The sequence below is a fragment of the Melopsittacus undulatus genome, chromosome 9, assembly GCF_012275295.1.
Source record: "Melopsittacus undulatus isolate bMelUnd1 chromosome 9, bMelUnd1.mat.Z, whole genome shotgun sequence".
Classification (NCBI taxonomy): Eukaryota; Metazoa; Chordata; class Aves; order Psittaciformes; family Psittaculidae; genus Melopsittacus; species Melopsittacus undulatus.
This window is the reverse complement of record NC_047535.1, coordinates 25,769,654-25,786,638: the sequence shown is the minus strand read 5'-3', so window position 1 is coordinate 25,786,638 and position 16,985 is coordinate 25,769,654. Positions and strand designations below refer to the sequence as shown.

At 40.5% G+C, this 16,985-nt stretch overlaps 1 protein-coding gene across 2 annotated transcripts in view; it reads left to right on the top strand.

Annotated features, from left to right (window-relative positions):
• The window catches only part of ATP2B2 (ATPase plasma membrane Ca2+ transporting 2), a 182,843-nt gene that overhangs the window by 38,941 nt on the left and 126,917 nt on the right, over window positions 1–16,985 (top strand). The window lies entirely within an intron of this gene.

Below are 16,985 nucleotides of genomic sequence, written 5' to 3'. Positions count from 1 at the left end.
CCTTCTCAAAGTTGTCCATTAGCTCTAAACAGACTCCATTAGGTTTCTGCATTAAATCAGTTTGCTGACAATGAGCCATGGGCTTGGAAAAAATGGATTTCTACCAGCATAAGCCATGTAGGGCAGGTCCAGTCTCTGAGGTGTGTTTCTACCATAGTCCGTTCCTTTGTTATAAAGATGTCGTATCTTTTTTGTGCAAGTATGATTGAAGAAAAAGAAAATTGATATGTACTTAGGTGGGTTTTACCACATATGCACCCAGCTTGTGAGCCTAAACCAGAGCTCCTCATGCTTCCAATCATAGTTTGCACCTCCCCTTGCATCATCATTGTGGTATCCCTAAATGTTTCCTACATTTGTGCATATTCTCTCTGTCTCTGTGTAGATAAAAGTGAAAGATGTGAGTTAAGCAAGAATAAATACTTTTGATCTATGTTATGACATTTATTACACAAACTTTATGTAATCCATGTAGATTAATTCTTTTTTTTTCTTTTTTAACAGGAAAAAAGCTTCCTGAGATTTGTGAAAATCCAAACATTTGAAATATAGAGGCATGTAAGGGTCAAGAGATGCTCTGCTGTTAATAGCCCGAGCATTATGTTACGCAAAGATTAGAACTGTAAAAGCAGAAGGCATGTGGCTGGTTTGCTATGAGGGTAAACAATCCTTGCTATGAGGATAAAGAGGCCACTGCTGGCTCGTGTACGGACGACATGTAAACCTGTGCTTGCCACTGAAGTGCTGCAAATGAATGCTTTTAATTTCAGTACTTCTGGTAGCACTGATACTTTGTGTGATAGGTGCTTGTAAACCAATGCTGTCTGAAGACTTGGATACTGTTTAGCAGTTCAGACACTTTAAGCTGTGCTGTTGCCACCCTCTCCTGTTCCCAGCTATTTGTTGCCCCTGGTTTTCCATGTCAGCAGAGCTGTTCGTGTCACTGTGCTTAGAAATAGGTCTGGAAATATGCCTGGCTGGCTCAGGAGCTGACCTGAACGGGGACATGGGAAGAGGGGTATCTTGTGCTTGGCTTTGGTACCATAGTTCCATGTGAATTTCAGGAGAATTAATGAACTCAGATATTCATAATGAAAAGGGATATGACAAATTTGAGATGTAAATTGCTTTATTTTTCAATATGTTTGTGTTTTGCTGGTCTTCAATCATAATTACAATCCCCACTGTGCCAGATAGTAGACTAATATCTAATCATAATTTGTAAGCACTGAGCAAACAGAGGAGAGGGAGAAAAGATGAGGAACTTAGATGATATCACATAGATCACAGATTATTAATGTTTATTGGGAAACAAACAGCCTCATATATGGTTTCAGGTAAATAATTATGTTCCAGAAAGCATCCTGTGTTATCACTGCTGGAATTGCAGTTTTCAGGCATTTTGCTTCATCTGTCTGAAGGCAAATTCCAGATAGAATTTTGATATTGAAAGAAATCTCCACAGTCTACAGTAGTACAAGAACATTTGGTCATTGGTTTTGTACCACTTGGAAAATGATACCCCAAGGTTTCCAGAAAAACAGTACAACTTTAAGAGTTTCTTTCTGGAGAGCAAATACCCTGCCAGTTACAGACTACTGATGTGGTATGTGAAGAGCAAAGTAGCCTGCAAGCAGCTTAATTACCTGCCTATTTGTGATTTTCTCCTAATACTTGTATGATTCAAATACTTGCTGCTGTGTACTTCTCCCCCTTCAAGTGGTTGCTTGTAGGGAAAAGCTTACCTCTACTGTGTTTTTCCCTACACAGAAATGAAATTGTGAATTGAGAAAGGGCTTTTGAAGCCAGGAAAATTGAATTGTAGATTGTAGAATTGTAGATTGTAGAATTGCAGTTCTCTTTGGTTTTGAACAGCAAGAACACTGATCTGAGTGCTTGGTGTTCCTTCCATGTGCCCCAGGTATCTCCCTGTTTTCCCTGTCACATGGAGATGTCCCTCCATGATTAACTCTCTGTCAGTCAGCTCTTTTTTCTAACAGCCAAATGAGTGCTGTAGCAGAGTGAGTCATGAATGCAGAAAGCCCTTTCAAGGACAAGCCAAGGGTGTGAAGGCAGGAGCTTGATAAATCCAGGATTCAGGAACAGACTGATTGTTTTCAGCCTCAAGGAATTTGACTTTAAGAAGCTGAGGCCTTAGTAGTGACACTGCTTAAAATCAACAAAATATCAACAAAATGTCTTAAAATCAATGAAAGCAAAATATTTAGGTGCAGTTTCCCACTGAAATTCTGTATTTAGGTCCAATGATGCTGCACAAAGCAGCATTACATAAAGCACAGCAGATGCAGTCTGGATTCAGCAGCAGGGAGAAAGTATCTAACAAAAACAAATGTGGAGTGCCATAGCAGAGGAAAACCACCTTAAAGATATAAGGGAAAAAGAATTTCAAAGTGGGGAGCTGACACGGGGCCTTCCTAACTGCCTCAGCCTATTTTAGGAGATTTTCAGTAACATATTCCACTTGGCAATTGCATCTGGTTTCTGTCATGTATCAGTCCTAGGAAGGGCAGAGTAGTGCTCTGTGGGGGAGGAAGGTGTCTTTGCTTTTGTATGTGCAGGGAAGAGGCACCTTAGCAGCAGGAGGCAGCCCTGGCAGCATGCTTGAACCCCGAACCCTCTGCTAATCCCAGCTGCAAAACTGCTGCTTGCTGCAGAAGTGGGATCAAGCTCTAAATTGTTTATTAAAGCAAAGCAGTCCTGGAGAGCTTCGCTTCTTTGCTGCAGTTGGAAATGATGTGATGACAGCACGTGTCCAGCTTGGTTTCTGTGGGGGCTCATGACTAAGCCGGGACTCCCCACACTGCTGGGGCTGGGCTCATATGGTTGTTGCTCAAGACTGAGATCCTGGGGTTTTGTCACCACTTGTTACATGATTAGGGTTGGAACAGTTTGGTGCTCTTGATGTGAGCTATGTGTTTGGTGAAGTTGGAGGCATCAGTGCCTGATGCTGCAGGTAGGCAGAGCAAAGGCCTTCCTAGTGAGAGAACTAGTGAATCCAACCATGAATACACTTTTGGCGCATCATTTTTTGAGAAAGCAGGTCTGTGTTGGTTGCATTAGTTGCTGTGTTTCGTTCTAGAACATTGTTATTAAATAATTCTATATTGATCAGATAAAAGCATATTAGGTGGACTGGATTGATGGTTTTGCATCAGTTCATGATATCACTCATCTTCAACCCTTTGACAAGGAAACATTTCTCGTTTTGCAGATGACTGTTTTGATACAGGTGAGCACAAGAGGACACATAAGCTCTCTGAAGCATTCTTATACACATTTTCAGCAATGCAGATGACTGTCTTCACCCCAACTGCATGTACACAAGAGTGCAGTAGATGCCTATCTATAGATGACAAGCCAGTGTTTTTATAGCATTAGAACTATAATAAGTGAACAAACTGGATGAATTAAAGATTGTTTTCAAGATCCAGAACCTTTCATCTCAGGTCACTGATGAAATTCAGCATGAATTGGAATTACCATTTCATGGCAAATCAGTCCAGTCCAGAAGCAGGGGGAAAGGTGAGGGGATCAAACATAATTGGTACCCTGGTTGAATGAATTGCTCAGATATCAAGATCTGAAGGAAACTGTAATACCTTCCCACTTCTACGGGACAGGTCTGATAGGTCAGAGTTTGGTAGGTCAGTGTAAAGGGATCTTGAATTACTCATCCGGGGCTGTATTCTCAGGCTGCCCGGCTTCATATGCACTAAGCTTAATTGGAAATAAAGGTTGTCACACAAAACAAAGCTCAAGAAGTTTAAAGATGAATGCTGTCTTTTTATGTTGTGCAAGCCTGTTTTCATAACAGGAATGTTTTGGGTTTCCAATAAGGTCTAAAATCTTGAGGACACATAAATGCAAAGTAGTATCAGTACTTGGTATTTATAGTCTCAGGTAATTCCTTTTGAAGTTTTTTGTTGACTAGTCTTTTTCATAATCATTAAATAAATGGATTATTTCTGTGTAAGATTTTTAGTCTGTTTTCTTTAAAAGGCTTTTCTTCAATGTCATTCATTGTCTGTGAAGTACATAATGTTCTTTGGCCATCTTTGAAGGCAGTAATTCAACAGTATATGGATATTGCTACATGCTGATCTCCCCAGATTTTACTTACTTTGTGCTCATGCTTCTCTCTTTAAAAAACAAACAGGTAACACCCACCCAAACAGGGGGGCAATGTTAAATAACAGCTATGGCCTCAGAGGACAGACAGTTTCCCTGAAGTGGTAAAGAAGTTTCAAGGAGAAAATAAGGACTATGCTGAGCAGCAGAAGCTCAGAGGAAAGAAGGAAGAGCTATCTGATCTTTATCAGTGGCATTGGTTCCTTTGAGATGAAATGAAGGGGAAAATAAAGAATGTGGAAAAGGATACAGAGGGAAGATCTGTTAAGATAATCTTCAGGAAGAGCAGTAGACATAGGCACATAAGGAGACAGGGAAAAAGAAACGTGATATAAATATATAACTATAACTGTGTATAAAACAGAAGGAATGGCAGAACTAGGGCAACACACACACACATAGAGTCTGCCTTTTAGCATCCTGAATATTTCAGGATGACCATTCATCTCTGCTTATCTTTTACATAATCTGTAGAAAGCAGATGCATACTCAAGATGTCTGCCTGAAAGGAATGACTTCATCCTTATTTCAAGGTGTTTGCACTTTCTATATTCATCAAATTTGTTTCATAATATAATGAATGTCATCAGTACTATTTAAACTGGTGACATCCTCTAAATATTGCCAACGCATCCAGTGACAGTGTGTCTGATTTTAATGTTTTCGTCTTTTGTTTAGTGTTAATGTGTGTCATGCTTAAGGGGTATATTAATGAACCTTTTTTATTTTTTATCCTGCAATGACAATCCTCAAGGCCCAGTCTTTTCATTAATGAATCATGATGGAACAGAGTAGGCAGTTGGGTCATTTTATCCTTTAAGTGCAGTGCACAGTCCTGAAGAGAATGCTGCATTGCAGCTGTAAGCAGAATGGTTGTACAAATGACAAAATACTTTGGAATCATAGCCTGCATTTCTGGAACACTCTGGGCTTTAGTAAAGCTGCCAGTTTTCCAAACCTCTTTTTTTTTTTTTTTCTTAGGAAAGGAATATTAAAGGAAGACTTATTCCTGTGCCTTCTATTCTATAAACTTGAAAACCTGAACTTCAATAATAATATAAAGTCACTTATGATGCTGTGTTCAACAGCCATTGAAAAGGACTTGGGAATAATCTCTTTCATAATCTTTGTATAACAGTTGGCCAGTAGTAATTTGCATTTTGGATTCCAACCTTACCATGAATTTGGACTGGTTTTCCCCAAAACATTTTGTGTGAGGAAAGAACTATACAAGGAAAATAAGGTGACCAGTTCAGGAACTATGCAAAGGGAAGCCTACTCTGCTGCAGGCAGAGAAGTATATAGAAATCAAAATAAGATTTCAGATTGAAGTTCCTAGTAGGACAAACATCTCTAGGCTAAGTCAGATGAATGTTTTAAATACTATTTTTTTGGGGGTGAGCATAATCCAGATTATTTAATTTTTCCATCTTTTTCAGTGTAAAGAATGTAATTAAGCCCTGAATCTGAGCCTCTAAATCTGTGCTTCTGTGTTAACAGGATAGAAGTGTAGAATTCTGCTTCATTTTCAGATAATAAGAATGCTGTGTTTAGTTGCTTTTCTTTAATCTTTTCTTGCTTCTTGCTTCTTGGCTCTTTTTGTTTCTCTTGCAAGATTTTGTTTCTAATTTTTCAAAGTAAACTGTTGGGCTCTCTTGTTGTATGATGCATGGTTTTGATTCCTAATGGCTGTATTGCCACAGCTGTGGGAGGAGGAGGAACTTGTCTCTACCAGCAGCTTTGAGAAGCTGAGCTGAAAGTGGTCTAAATCAAACCCAAACTAAGGGATTTACCTATGGATTCATTCTGGAACATGTATTCCTGCTTGACCATTGTGAATTATCTCTTAGTATGGACATTCTTATTTTGCATTAAGAGTGCCTCTTCCCAGTTGGGCTGGATTAAGCACATCAATGAATTAATAAGCTGGAAGTAAAGTGAAATGGCTATCACAATGTAAACACAGGTAACTGCTGTGCAAGAAAAAGGGTTACAGCCATAAACTGCTTAAATGACATCTGATTTGGGGTCTAATTTTAAATGAAAACTTAAGCTTTTTGGGGGGCATTCAGAAAATATGATTTTTGTTTACTCACTGAAGTTGCCCAGGAATGGTTGTTAATACGAACTGGCTGCTTCTGTTATGACACAAGATTCTGCCACTGTGTCTAGCACAAATTCTTAAGTGTTTGTAATGCGAGTGCTCTTCTGTCAGAGCTTTGATGCAGAGCTGCCTTATTGCATTCTCTTGAATGTGCACTTGCTAAAGGACACAAGGTGTTTTCAACTTCTGAAACCACAGAACACAAAATTGAAAAGGTGGAACAAGCAATTGTTAACATAAAGAACATATAGATACTAGATAGATCTAGTAAGTAAAGAGTTGAATACAAATCCTTTCCCACTTCTGTCACCTTGAATAGAGCTTCTTTATAGTTGAGCAATTTTCAGTGACATTTTGGATTGCTGGAACTCCATCTTTTGTACCCCAAAAAATGTTTTCTGCTTTTGTCACCTGTGGGAACTGGGGTTTGGATATGAAGTTGTCTCCTTCCAGAAGTCTCCCAGGATGTGCGCTGGTTATATGGTGCTGTTTCTGGCTCAGGTTTGCCTGTGCTACCCGACATTCCCATAGGTTTGAGCTGACCAAGATCCGTAGCTCTGGTCATTTAGGTGCCCCATACCAGCTAAAAGGGTTTCCATGTCATCCCAGTGATAAAATGCAAGGTGGGATGCAGGTTAGAGTCTCTGTTTCCTATAGAATATATGATGGAAGTTAGTATTCAATAAAGAGTGAAGACCAGGCTTGTCAGATACACTATTCATGTGTAGAGAAAACTTATAAGCAAACCTTGCTTAAGTATTACATGGTCTCAAATAGTTCTATTAAGATTGGATTTTTTAAGTGTTGCCAGTTTGTGCATAAAAATATATGGTGTCCTTGTCTGTTTCTGACTTATGCTCTTACTGCAGCTGGTGACTATGAACATCTTCCTTGAGGAACTTACATTATAATTTAATTTAGTCTTTTAATTTGAAAAATAATTTGGAGAACTTCAGTAATAATTATTGCATTCAGATTGGGTTAGTTACATTGAGGGCTAATCAAGGTGATTTGCAATGTGTGCTTCATATAAAAGGGAAGCTATACTTTTGGGCTTTTTAGTGTGCTAAATTAGGAGGTGTCTGTGGGTGTTGTGTTCCTAATAGTACTGCTGCCTATGGGTATAAAAGAATGCTGTATCCCACAGTACATCTTGGGATTGCTTTGGTTGCTGTTTATATTTTCTAATAATTCAGAAATAAAACAGGAGTCAAGAAAACATTGTGATTTTTCACAGTGTTAAAAAGACATCTCTTGGTATTATCCTCTTTTTATTGTCTTTATATAAGGCTGAGTGCTCTTTGGAGGAGTAACATCACTGTTCCATAGTGCCCTCATCCCTACTAAAACATTGCTACTGAGGGTGAGTCCCCTGCTCTCCTCTGCTGTTCCTTTACACCTAAGACAGCTTTTCTGGGCTGATTTAGTTAATTGCCAGCAGACTGGCAAGTCTTGAGACTTTCCTTGGCACCTTTTCTCACTGATCTAGGAAATGGGGCAACAGGGAGCCTGTTTTACTTGCACTGGTGCCCAGTGACTCTGAACTTTGGCTATGTTTCTGTGTTCAGGTATGAGAAATTCACTATAATGGTAATAATGTTGGCACCTTGGGGTGCAGTTCTACAGCTTCTTTCACTTTTCTTGTTCCTCCAAGTCTGTGTGCTACTTAAGTCTACAGAAAAGGCAGAAGGTGATCTAAACAACAGGTCTCACTTGTTTGTGAAGTGGATGGATCACATGGGCAGTGATAAGTGCAGTGGTGTTATATGGGTAATGGGGAGCACAACGGTGTGTGTGCTGTGTGAGGGCTTTCAAAGGAATAGTTATTTTGATGTTACTGACCACTGGGATGTAATCCACTGGATGCTTAAAAAGCATCTTACTATGTTACTGTCTCCTCACAAGTTAGACGTTGTGGTTTTGAGTGACATCATTGTCACTTGCAGGAGTGATAGTGGCATTTGGTGTTGTTTGCAGGTGGCACAAGGACCATTCTGCTCTGTTTTCTCTAGTGTTCTCACTCTTTTTTTAGATACCTTGAATACACTCAGCAGCAAAAGATACACTACAGCATTTGCTCTTCCTCTTGCAAAGGCATAGCTGGAAGTGAGTGCAGTTGCTGTGTAGCTGATGAGCTGACATTACTCACAGGAAGAGCAGATGACACTGACAAAGATAGCAGCGAATTTAAGAAGAGTTGCCAAGTAGCAGCGCTTGGAGGTAACACTTTAGAAAAAGGCAGCTCATTGCTATCAGGCTTATTTATTGTTTTTTCTCAAGTAGGGGTGAGAAAGAATCATGCTGGGTTTGATATTTTCCATTTGACTCCCTAACAGACATGACAAAAACATGTCTCTCTTCAGAATGTAAGATTCCTTCCTCTGTTTTTTATTGTAATGTGATTAAAATATTTGCATGAGGAATTAGCTACTTAACCGAGAATTCTTAGCCTCTCCTAGAAAAAATGCTCTTTCCATGCTGCTGTTAGGAGAGTGTATGTTGTTACACTATGTTACTTTTAACCTTTCCAGTAGGCTCCATCAAATAAATGTGAGCTATCAACTCTTGGAACTTATGCTAAAGACTCCGGTGATTGCAGTGACATATAAAAATAGTAAATGTCCTTTGTATAAAGAGAGGTGTGCTAGGCTTCCAGGATACTGTGTAAGAGCCCCATGCTGAGCTGACAGAAGTCTATCTAATGCGTCTTCACCTGCATAATGTCTTCCTCTCTCAGGCCATGCTTTCCCATCTGTACATGCTTTATTTCTTGGGCATTTGTTTCTCAGATTACTGTGGCTGTCAACCTGAGTGGGCATGCTCTATGGTACTGAACAGAAAATCATGAGAAGTCTTTAGCAAGCGTAGGCCATATCAGCTGGAAGAATATTGTTACCTGGAGAAGACTCAGGCGGTTCTTCTTAGTACATATTCAGCTATATTTCAGGCAGGTGGCCTCAGTTTCTGGGACATTTCATTGACATTTGTTTCTGTTGAACATAATACTCAGGTGACAAGTTGCACCATAATAAGAAATGGGAAAAATTTAAAGTTAAAGGCTTTGTATCACCTATGAAGAATAGACAGTCTAGCAACTAGTTCTGTAAGTGTCAGTGAGTATAGGCTTGTTCACAGGTGGACATGTGGCTCTGTCCTTTTGTCTTCTCTTCAGCTAGGAGGGTATCCTGTGCATGGACCCTGTGTTATTCCCCGCTTTGCTGCTTGCCCATGGCAACTCTGGTCCTGCCAATGGACCTACTCCAGGCCTTCAAGAGGTCCTGCATGCGTGCAGCTCTCAGCAGGCACAAAGATATTTTCATGCAGGCACTGACTTGTGCCATACGATCAGGGCTTCCCTATGGACCATGACTGCTGGTAGTGTTTCTGCTGGGGGCCATGCATTTCCCCAGGCTGTTCTGGATCCATGCAGGCAGTCAGAAGCTGCTGCTGCAGCAACCACAGTGGTTTCCTTGTCAGCAGTGCTACGCAAATTTTGGTTTGAGATGATTACAAGTTGATTTCAGGGTCTTTTCTTTCCCCATCCTCTGTGGTGTGCCATTAGTGATGCATACAAAATGGTGAACTGTTTTGTAGGGTCCAGTAAGAGGGATGGCAAACGATTATGAAGGTGTGCTAGCTAAGGAATGCTTTCCACTTTGACTTTATTATGTTCTTATTTTTTTCTTGTTCTTCTTCTTGGCCAAGACCTCATATCTCCTCTGTTAAACTTACATGGTTGCTTTCTTCTGCCGTTACCTGATTCATATGTTAGTGCTTTTCAAGCCTGATCATATAGAACAGCCAGCAAGTGTGTCTTAAGCTGCAGTCAGAGATGCTTGATTTGATTTAAATATTAAGGGAAAGAAAAAGCTTTAACTTTATCTGAAACAAGCATGTTATAACTCAGCATTGTAATAGCATGTTTTTTGATACTATTTCCCTTATATTCTCCAGCAACTTAATTGAAATGGTACCATCTTACATGTCTATTTCAGTAGGAAACCAGGGCTTTGTGGGTCATATGTAAGCCTGTGCAGAGGGCATTTGTGCAGCCTGCTCTAATCCATGGTGTTACCTACTATGGGAGTGAAATCCTACCTTTGTTTAAATAATGAAAAAAAGATGTTTAGATAAACTGTCTCAAGGCTTTGACTACCTGGAAAGGGGGGATGGAGAAAAGACACCATTACATTCCCCCACTCCCTCTCCATCTCTTCCATAAATTCCCCAAACCAGTGAATTGCTGAGGGTATGTGATGCTGGATGAACTTGAAGCACCAAGCAACTGTGGAGTGCCCACTGGCTTGGGTCTGGTCAGCTTAACTGCAGTAGAGAACTTCCATAACTTACGGGTTAGCTGTCTCTTACTGCTAGCTGAATATCTGCACTGTGCTGTTACTTATATATAATGTAACAAGGATTTTTTTAGTGTCTTCTTTATATTATCTGGTTGGTAAGGGGTGGGAGTTAGATGGTGGATGTACATGCTAGGTTATCAGTATTTATTAGTATTGCTGCCGAGTCCATTATGACTATTGTACCTGATACTACATCAAGATAGAGCAAACGAAAGCATCTCTAGGAGGCTGTGGTACACAGGATGAGATTTGTGTAAGCGGAATAATGATTATTGAGTGGAATAGGAGCTGAAGAAATGATTTCTGGTGGGATGATTATCTTCCCCCTCAACAGCCACTGACAGCAGTACATTTCTGAAAAAGAAATCCTAATTTCTCTTTCTTCATACTGGCCCTTGAGCTCCCAGTGCATGCTTTATTACCAGCCTTCGCAGAAAGGTTTGTGTTATCTGTTAATGCAGGAAAAGTATAAGTCATCACTTAGGACGCATCTCTTGTCTTCAGTGTTTGATGTCTTTCCTGTTGCCTTGATATGGCTCATGGTTATGTGTTGCACTGTCCAGCCATGACATTATTATGAAATTGTAGCACATTTCAGATGAGTGGCTTTCTGAGGGGCTATGCTACAGTCACTATTGGGAGACATTTTTGCTTCTGCTGTTAGTAGTCATCTTGGTTAACAGCTTATTTTCAGAGTAATTTTACTTTGAAAAGCAAATAGGAGAAGAGAGAAGAAATCAAACAAAAATGGCTAGATGGAGAAATTAATGAAACATGTTATGGGGCATTAATAAATCCTGCATAGTGTCTCGCAGTGGAATGTGCATCAGGAATTCCAAGAGATGCAAATTTACTCCACTGAACTGCCACCAAACTGTCTGGGGCAAGAATTTCAGCCTTTCGCTGAGTTGAGATAAAGTTGCTGATACATTTCTATAGCTGGAAAGAGGTTGAGAGATAGAAACTCACTGTAGAAGAGCAAGCTTTTAAGTATCTGTTCCTTATATTAACATCAGAAAGAGTGTTAAGCTCTTCAGTTATTTTTTTTTCTTAAAATGTCATGGATTTAGAGATGTATTTATGTGCTTTGTGTGACTTAAGAGTGCTTGATTTGATTGCAGCCTGTAACAGGGAAGGTTTACATAGAGGGTTTTGTAGTCAGCTTGTGGCTTTCTAGTTGCTGAAGGGTGGTCTGGGTGCTGCAGTGTAGCAGAACTCAGGAGGGCAGGATACGGGGACCAGCTGCTGCTGTGGGATGTGAAGAGGGAGGATGATTAATGAGGAAAGGGAGAGGAAATTGATTCATTTCCTGCTTCTGCTGTGTCTGGGCCCCTCTTTTCTGTGTTAGCTGTTCAGATGGAGCTGTAGAGTGGTTGGCTTGAGGAGGCTCTAAGTCCTGCCCCCAGTCTGGGGGCTGAACTGCTGAATAGACTAGCAGGAATAGTGGCCCTGGCAGCATAAAGTTTACAGGACATGAACTAAGTGATTTGTGGTTCCCCAGGCTTGTCATTTTGGGACAAGTTTCTTAAAATTTATGTAAACAAATGTAAGCAACTGGTATTAATGACAACAGGTAATGAGATTCATTGCACTTTACAGGCAGCTTTGTTGTGCTGATTAGAAGGAAATTATTATACATTGAGATTCATTCACTAGTGGAATTCAAAATGAGCTTGCTGAAACTAGTAAATGCTCTCATTAAAAACTCTCCTGCTGATGGACTGAATTCTCTCAACTGATTTGAATTTAGTGTAACCTAAACAGAATTCCAATGTGCTGCATCCAAAAATTTCTCAAGCAACATACATGATAAACCTGGGAGATCACAAGGGTATCTGTTCTAGGTGGGAGTAATTTCGCTTTGCATTTCACATCTCTGTATGTTTTACTCTGAAAAGAATAATCTTGTGCCAGTAAAACAGGTAGTTTAAGGCAACATATATTTCTGTGGTATATCTGGACCCAAAGCAAGAGTTCATTTTACTTAGATACCCTTCAGGCAAATGGCATGCAATCTCCATAACCTAATGAAGACTGGTGTTGGATTGCATCATAATGTGCTTGATGATGTCATTAAACGTAAGGACTTAGCATCTTGTCAGAACCGTTGCAGTAATCACTGTTTACTGTGTGTCTCCTTGCCTTGCCCAGTTTCTTAGGTAGGTGCAGTTTCCTAAGGCAGATCTCAGAAACTGAATCTGTTAGTTACTAGCTATTCATTTGAATTGAGAAGTTGACTTGTTCTACTCTTTTAGTTACTGGATACTTCTTAGATTGAAGTGGAAGAAGAAAGAGAAAAATGAAAACAGTCCACAGAAATTTGCTTCCAAAGCCAGAGAGTAAAATCCCACTGTAACTGTTGAATGAGATTGTGAGTTTGAATATTCTATGTTGCAACAGCAGTAATGGGCCTAATATTTGTAATTTAAGGAGTTCTGAGAAGCTGTGTAAGAGCTATAGAAGCTGGTGGGCCTGGGCAAGTTCTGCTAAAGCATAGCTGCAGTAGTGGCAAGGGATTGTTTCAGAGTTAAATGGGAAATAAATGGCACTGATGAAACACAGCAAAGAAAATTGTCTAGGTGATAGCTTGTGGTGTTTTATTTTTTAGGTCCTGTGAAGACCTATTGTGATGCTAGGAATGCTCATCATTTGAGAAGAGAGTTTGAGACAACAGTGACAGAAGCTCATGAGATAAAATATAGGGTTGTGTTCTCATAGGCAGAATTCCTGCATGTCATATCTAATAATCACTGGAGTTTGCCAGGCAAAACAGTAGGTTTGCCTCTGTAGGTTAATTCCAATAGCAGCTCAGCATCACTGGGAAACCTTTTTTTTCCTGTTGGAACAAGTTTGTTGCATTTGAAGGTATCTGTGCTGTGGTTTATAAATTACACTGTTCACAGGTTTTGCCATTTGAGATTTTCGTCTACTTTTCTGGATGCATCAGAAAGCGTACAGAAGGTTAGTAAGTAATGAATGGCTTATTTGCAAAGTTGGTGCAAATGTGAGCTCTCCGTTCTTCATCTCATAATTTAAGCAGATGTAAAACATTCTCTTTAAAGTCCTGTGGTTTTTAAATTGTTGCTTTAGTAGTTCTGTGCCTCTGCTATTTTTGTAGCATCAAAATCATTCTCTGTCATGCTCCATTTGGTTGCAGTGGAGATGACTGTGGGAGAAATACAATTTTCTGGGAAGCATTAATTGAAATGATGGCTCTATATTCAGCATGCAGTAACTGACAGATGCAGATAAGGAACAGAGAACATTCATTAAGTGGTGCTTCTCCAGGTTTTTAGTCTTTTTCTCCCTCCAAAAAAGCAAGTATTCTAGATGAAAGCTGAAATGCATTTCATGTACTGCACAATGTTGTCAAAAAGGCCTTTTATGCAGTTGTTTTGATTCTCCCACACAATTCAAACAAACGGGGGGGTGCGGGGGGGCATCTTTTTTGAACCAAACCTTAAGTGCTGTAAGCATCAGTAATAAATGGTCAGTGTTTCCGAAACCTGTGGATGCTATTAATACATAAACTTAACCCAAATCTTTCTAATCATTCCAAAACACTTGGGTCAAAATGTGCTGCACAGCTTCAACACAGAAAAGCACTTAAACAATAAAATTCATGCTGTGTGGACAAATGAAGATAAAAGCATCTAGTCTGTGGTTTGCTGTCATGCAGAATGCAAGGTGGGAGGCTGCTGCTTTAGCCAGTAACATGGAGTCATGTTGAAGTGCTATTTCCATTTATTTACTTTTAGTCCACACTGTGGGTTTTTTCACTTCTTTAAATGTTTTATGCCTTCACATAGAACTGATATTTCAGATTACTTTGGTTTGCAGTGTGCTTTCATTATTGTCTCAGGACTCAACGCTGAAGGGGCAAGCAAGAAATATGAATAAAGCATCCTTCAGGAGCAGTGGTGAAGTCAGCATGTGTAAAATGGAAAAACCCCATTAAGAGGCTGGCAGCAGGGAAGCTGTCTCTGGGTGGAAGCCCTGGTGAGGACAGATGTCCACTTCCCATCTCACTGTGTAATTGACGTCTTTGCCATCTGCCCAGCCTGTCATCGCACGCGAGCTGGGCAGAGCAGCCCGCAGGTCTGTGGCGTGGGGCAGGGGCACCTGAGCCTCTTCACAACTTTAGCACTATTTAAAATAAGGTTTCTGAATGAAGCAGATGATTTGAAGAAGATAAGGTGTCGTCATCTGCCCCCCCCCCTTCCACCATACCTTCTGCTGGCAGTGGTGTGGCAAGTTTATGGTATGGCGAGTTTATGGAAGCTTTTGCAGAATAAACCTCTCTCATTGTCTCAGATTCTCAATCACGTTTCCCTTTGCTGTATTTCTTTGTATAACTTTGGCTTCTCTGTATTTTTTATTGTCCCTTTCTGACCTTATCTCTGCAGTAATGCTTAAGACTGTTGAGATGGGGTTTCATCAATTGGTCTGCAGATTTCTGCATTCTCTCCTGTCCTTTCTCTCTAAATGCAGTATTTCAGTTTCTGGTATTCAGTGGGAGGTAAGAAAACAACAAAACGATACAATTCTGCTGAAGGAGTTTTGTTGAGCAATGGCCAGATCTCAGGAAAAGGGAAACCTTTTGGCTTGAACTGAACATTGAATTTGATTTTCCACTGTTTCTGAATGACTTATAAGAAAATAGATTTCGTAATTGAAGATGAACATGTTGTTTATTTTAGGTGACACTGACTTGGTGAATAATTTCACCAAGACACAGACTTACAGAAAAGAATTGAATCACATGATTTACCCTTGTCTCTTCAGGGGTTTTAAGGAAAATATTTATTATAAAAAATTGAAAGAGTAAAATTAAATGAAATTTATGTCTGAATTCCAACATGGGTTATTTAGACTGTAGTCTAGAAGATAATTGTGACCACAGATGCTTTAAATCCAGTCTGGTCCTCAACCTTGTGGGGACTAAATGAACAGTTTTTATCTTAGAGAGAAAGCAGCTCTCTGAGTTCCAGTGTTGGTCTTTCGCTTTGGAGATTTCTTAGGCTGACTATGTATTTGTATGTGCATTATGAGCAGTACATAGGATATGTGTACTTTTTATGGCCTCTTGACAATCTGTAGCACTGTTTCCAAGTGGTGAGTTCATCATGACTAGGTAGAGACTATTAGGATTGCTGAAGAAGACTGCAGCTATTCCCTGTGCCATTTCAGCCATCCCTCTCAGGGTGCTGAGTCCCCCATCACCTCCTTACCCGCTGGAGCTGGCCCACCACCCTGCACATATGTTCTATGCTAGAACAGAGGCATTTGTCAGTCATCTCTTCCTTCCACTTTCCAAAGTGCTCTTGAGTTTCCTGTTTCAGAGTTCTGCATTGCTACTTATAGGTGCATTATATGAACGTTTCTGCCCTGAACCCTTACCACTGCCAGTGCTGTCCATGTACTTTACTCTTTATGCATGAAGTCCCTGCTGTATTTGGACAAGGTTATGTTTTGGGGGCCTATTTCACACTGTGCACGCTGTTTGGAGTGAAAATCCTTGTGCTGGCAGGCTTTGCAGCCCTCTGAAAGCTGATCAGTGGTAATGTGGGTGGCTCTGAAGGTTTGGCCCAGTGTGGGATCCCAGCTGTGGTGAGTGACTCCCCTGATCTCTTCATGTGTTGTCCCAACTCCTGTGATCTGCATAGGTTCACAAAAGGGCAACTACCCAAACTGCTCATAGCTTGCAATTCGTGTTTCATAGTGGAAGGTGTTTACCTTGGAAGCTGACTCATGGAGGAGTGGAGCGGTTGGACATGTTATTGTTTGAATCATGGAGAATAATGTAGACATACTGTAACAGCTGGAACCTGGCTGTTACTGTGGCACTAGGTACTGAAAATTAAATGAAGTGAGGTAACAATAACTACAGTCTGCCTTTATCTGGGAGAGTGGGATAGCGTTTCTTAAAAGCTGGAGGTGAAATGAAAGTTTGATGAGTTAACCAAGAGCCAGAAGCTACCCAGCAGCTGTAATCATATACCTCCAGTGAAAGGCGAGTTGACGTCTTTGCCTGCACTGCAGCAGGACTGATCTGTTCAGGAAAGCATCACTTTCACTTGAGGAAATGACGCTTGGGCCTGGTGCTTCCATCCAAGAGGATGCTTCCTGGCACATGCACGCTGTTGGGAGCAGTTGTACCAGTCCTGAAGGAATGAGACATACAGCTGAGCACCATGATGAGTACCCCCGGGGTGCAAGGGCTTACCCTAAACTGTGCGAGGATTGAATCCTTACAGTGTGGGTTCCATTTTTTCCTCCTGCTCTCCTTCAGGCACCTTCGTATTGCTCCGAGGCTAACTCTCAACTCGAGTATTATCATCATGTCATGTTAGGGTGAATAAGCATGAATAACT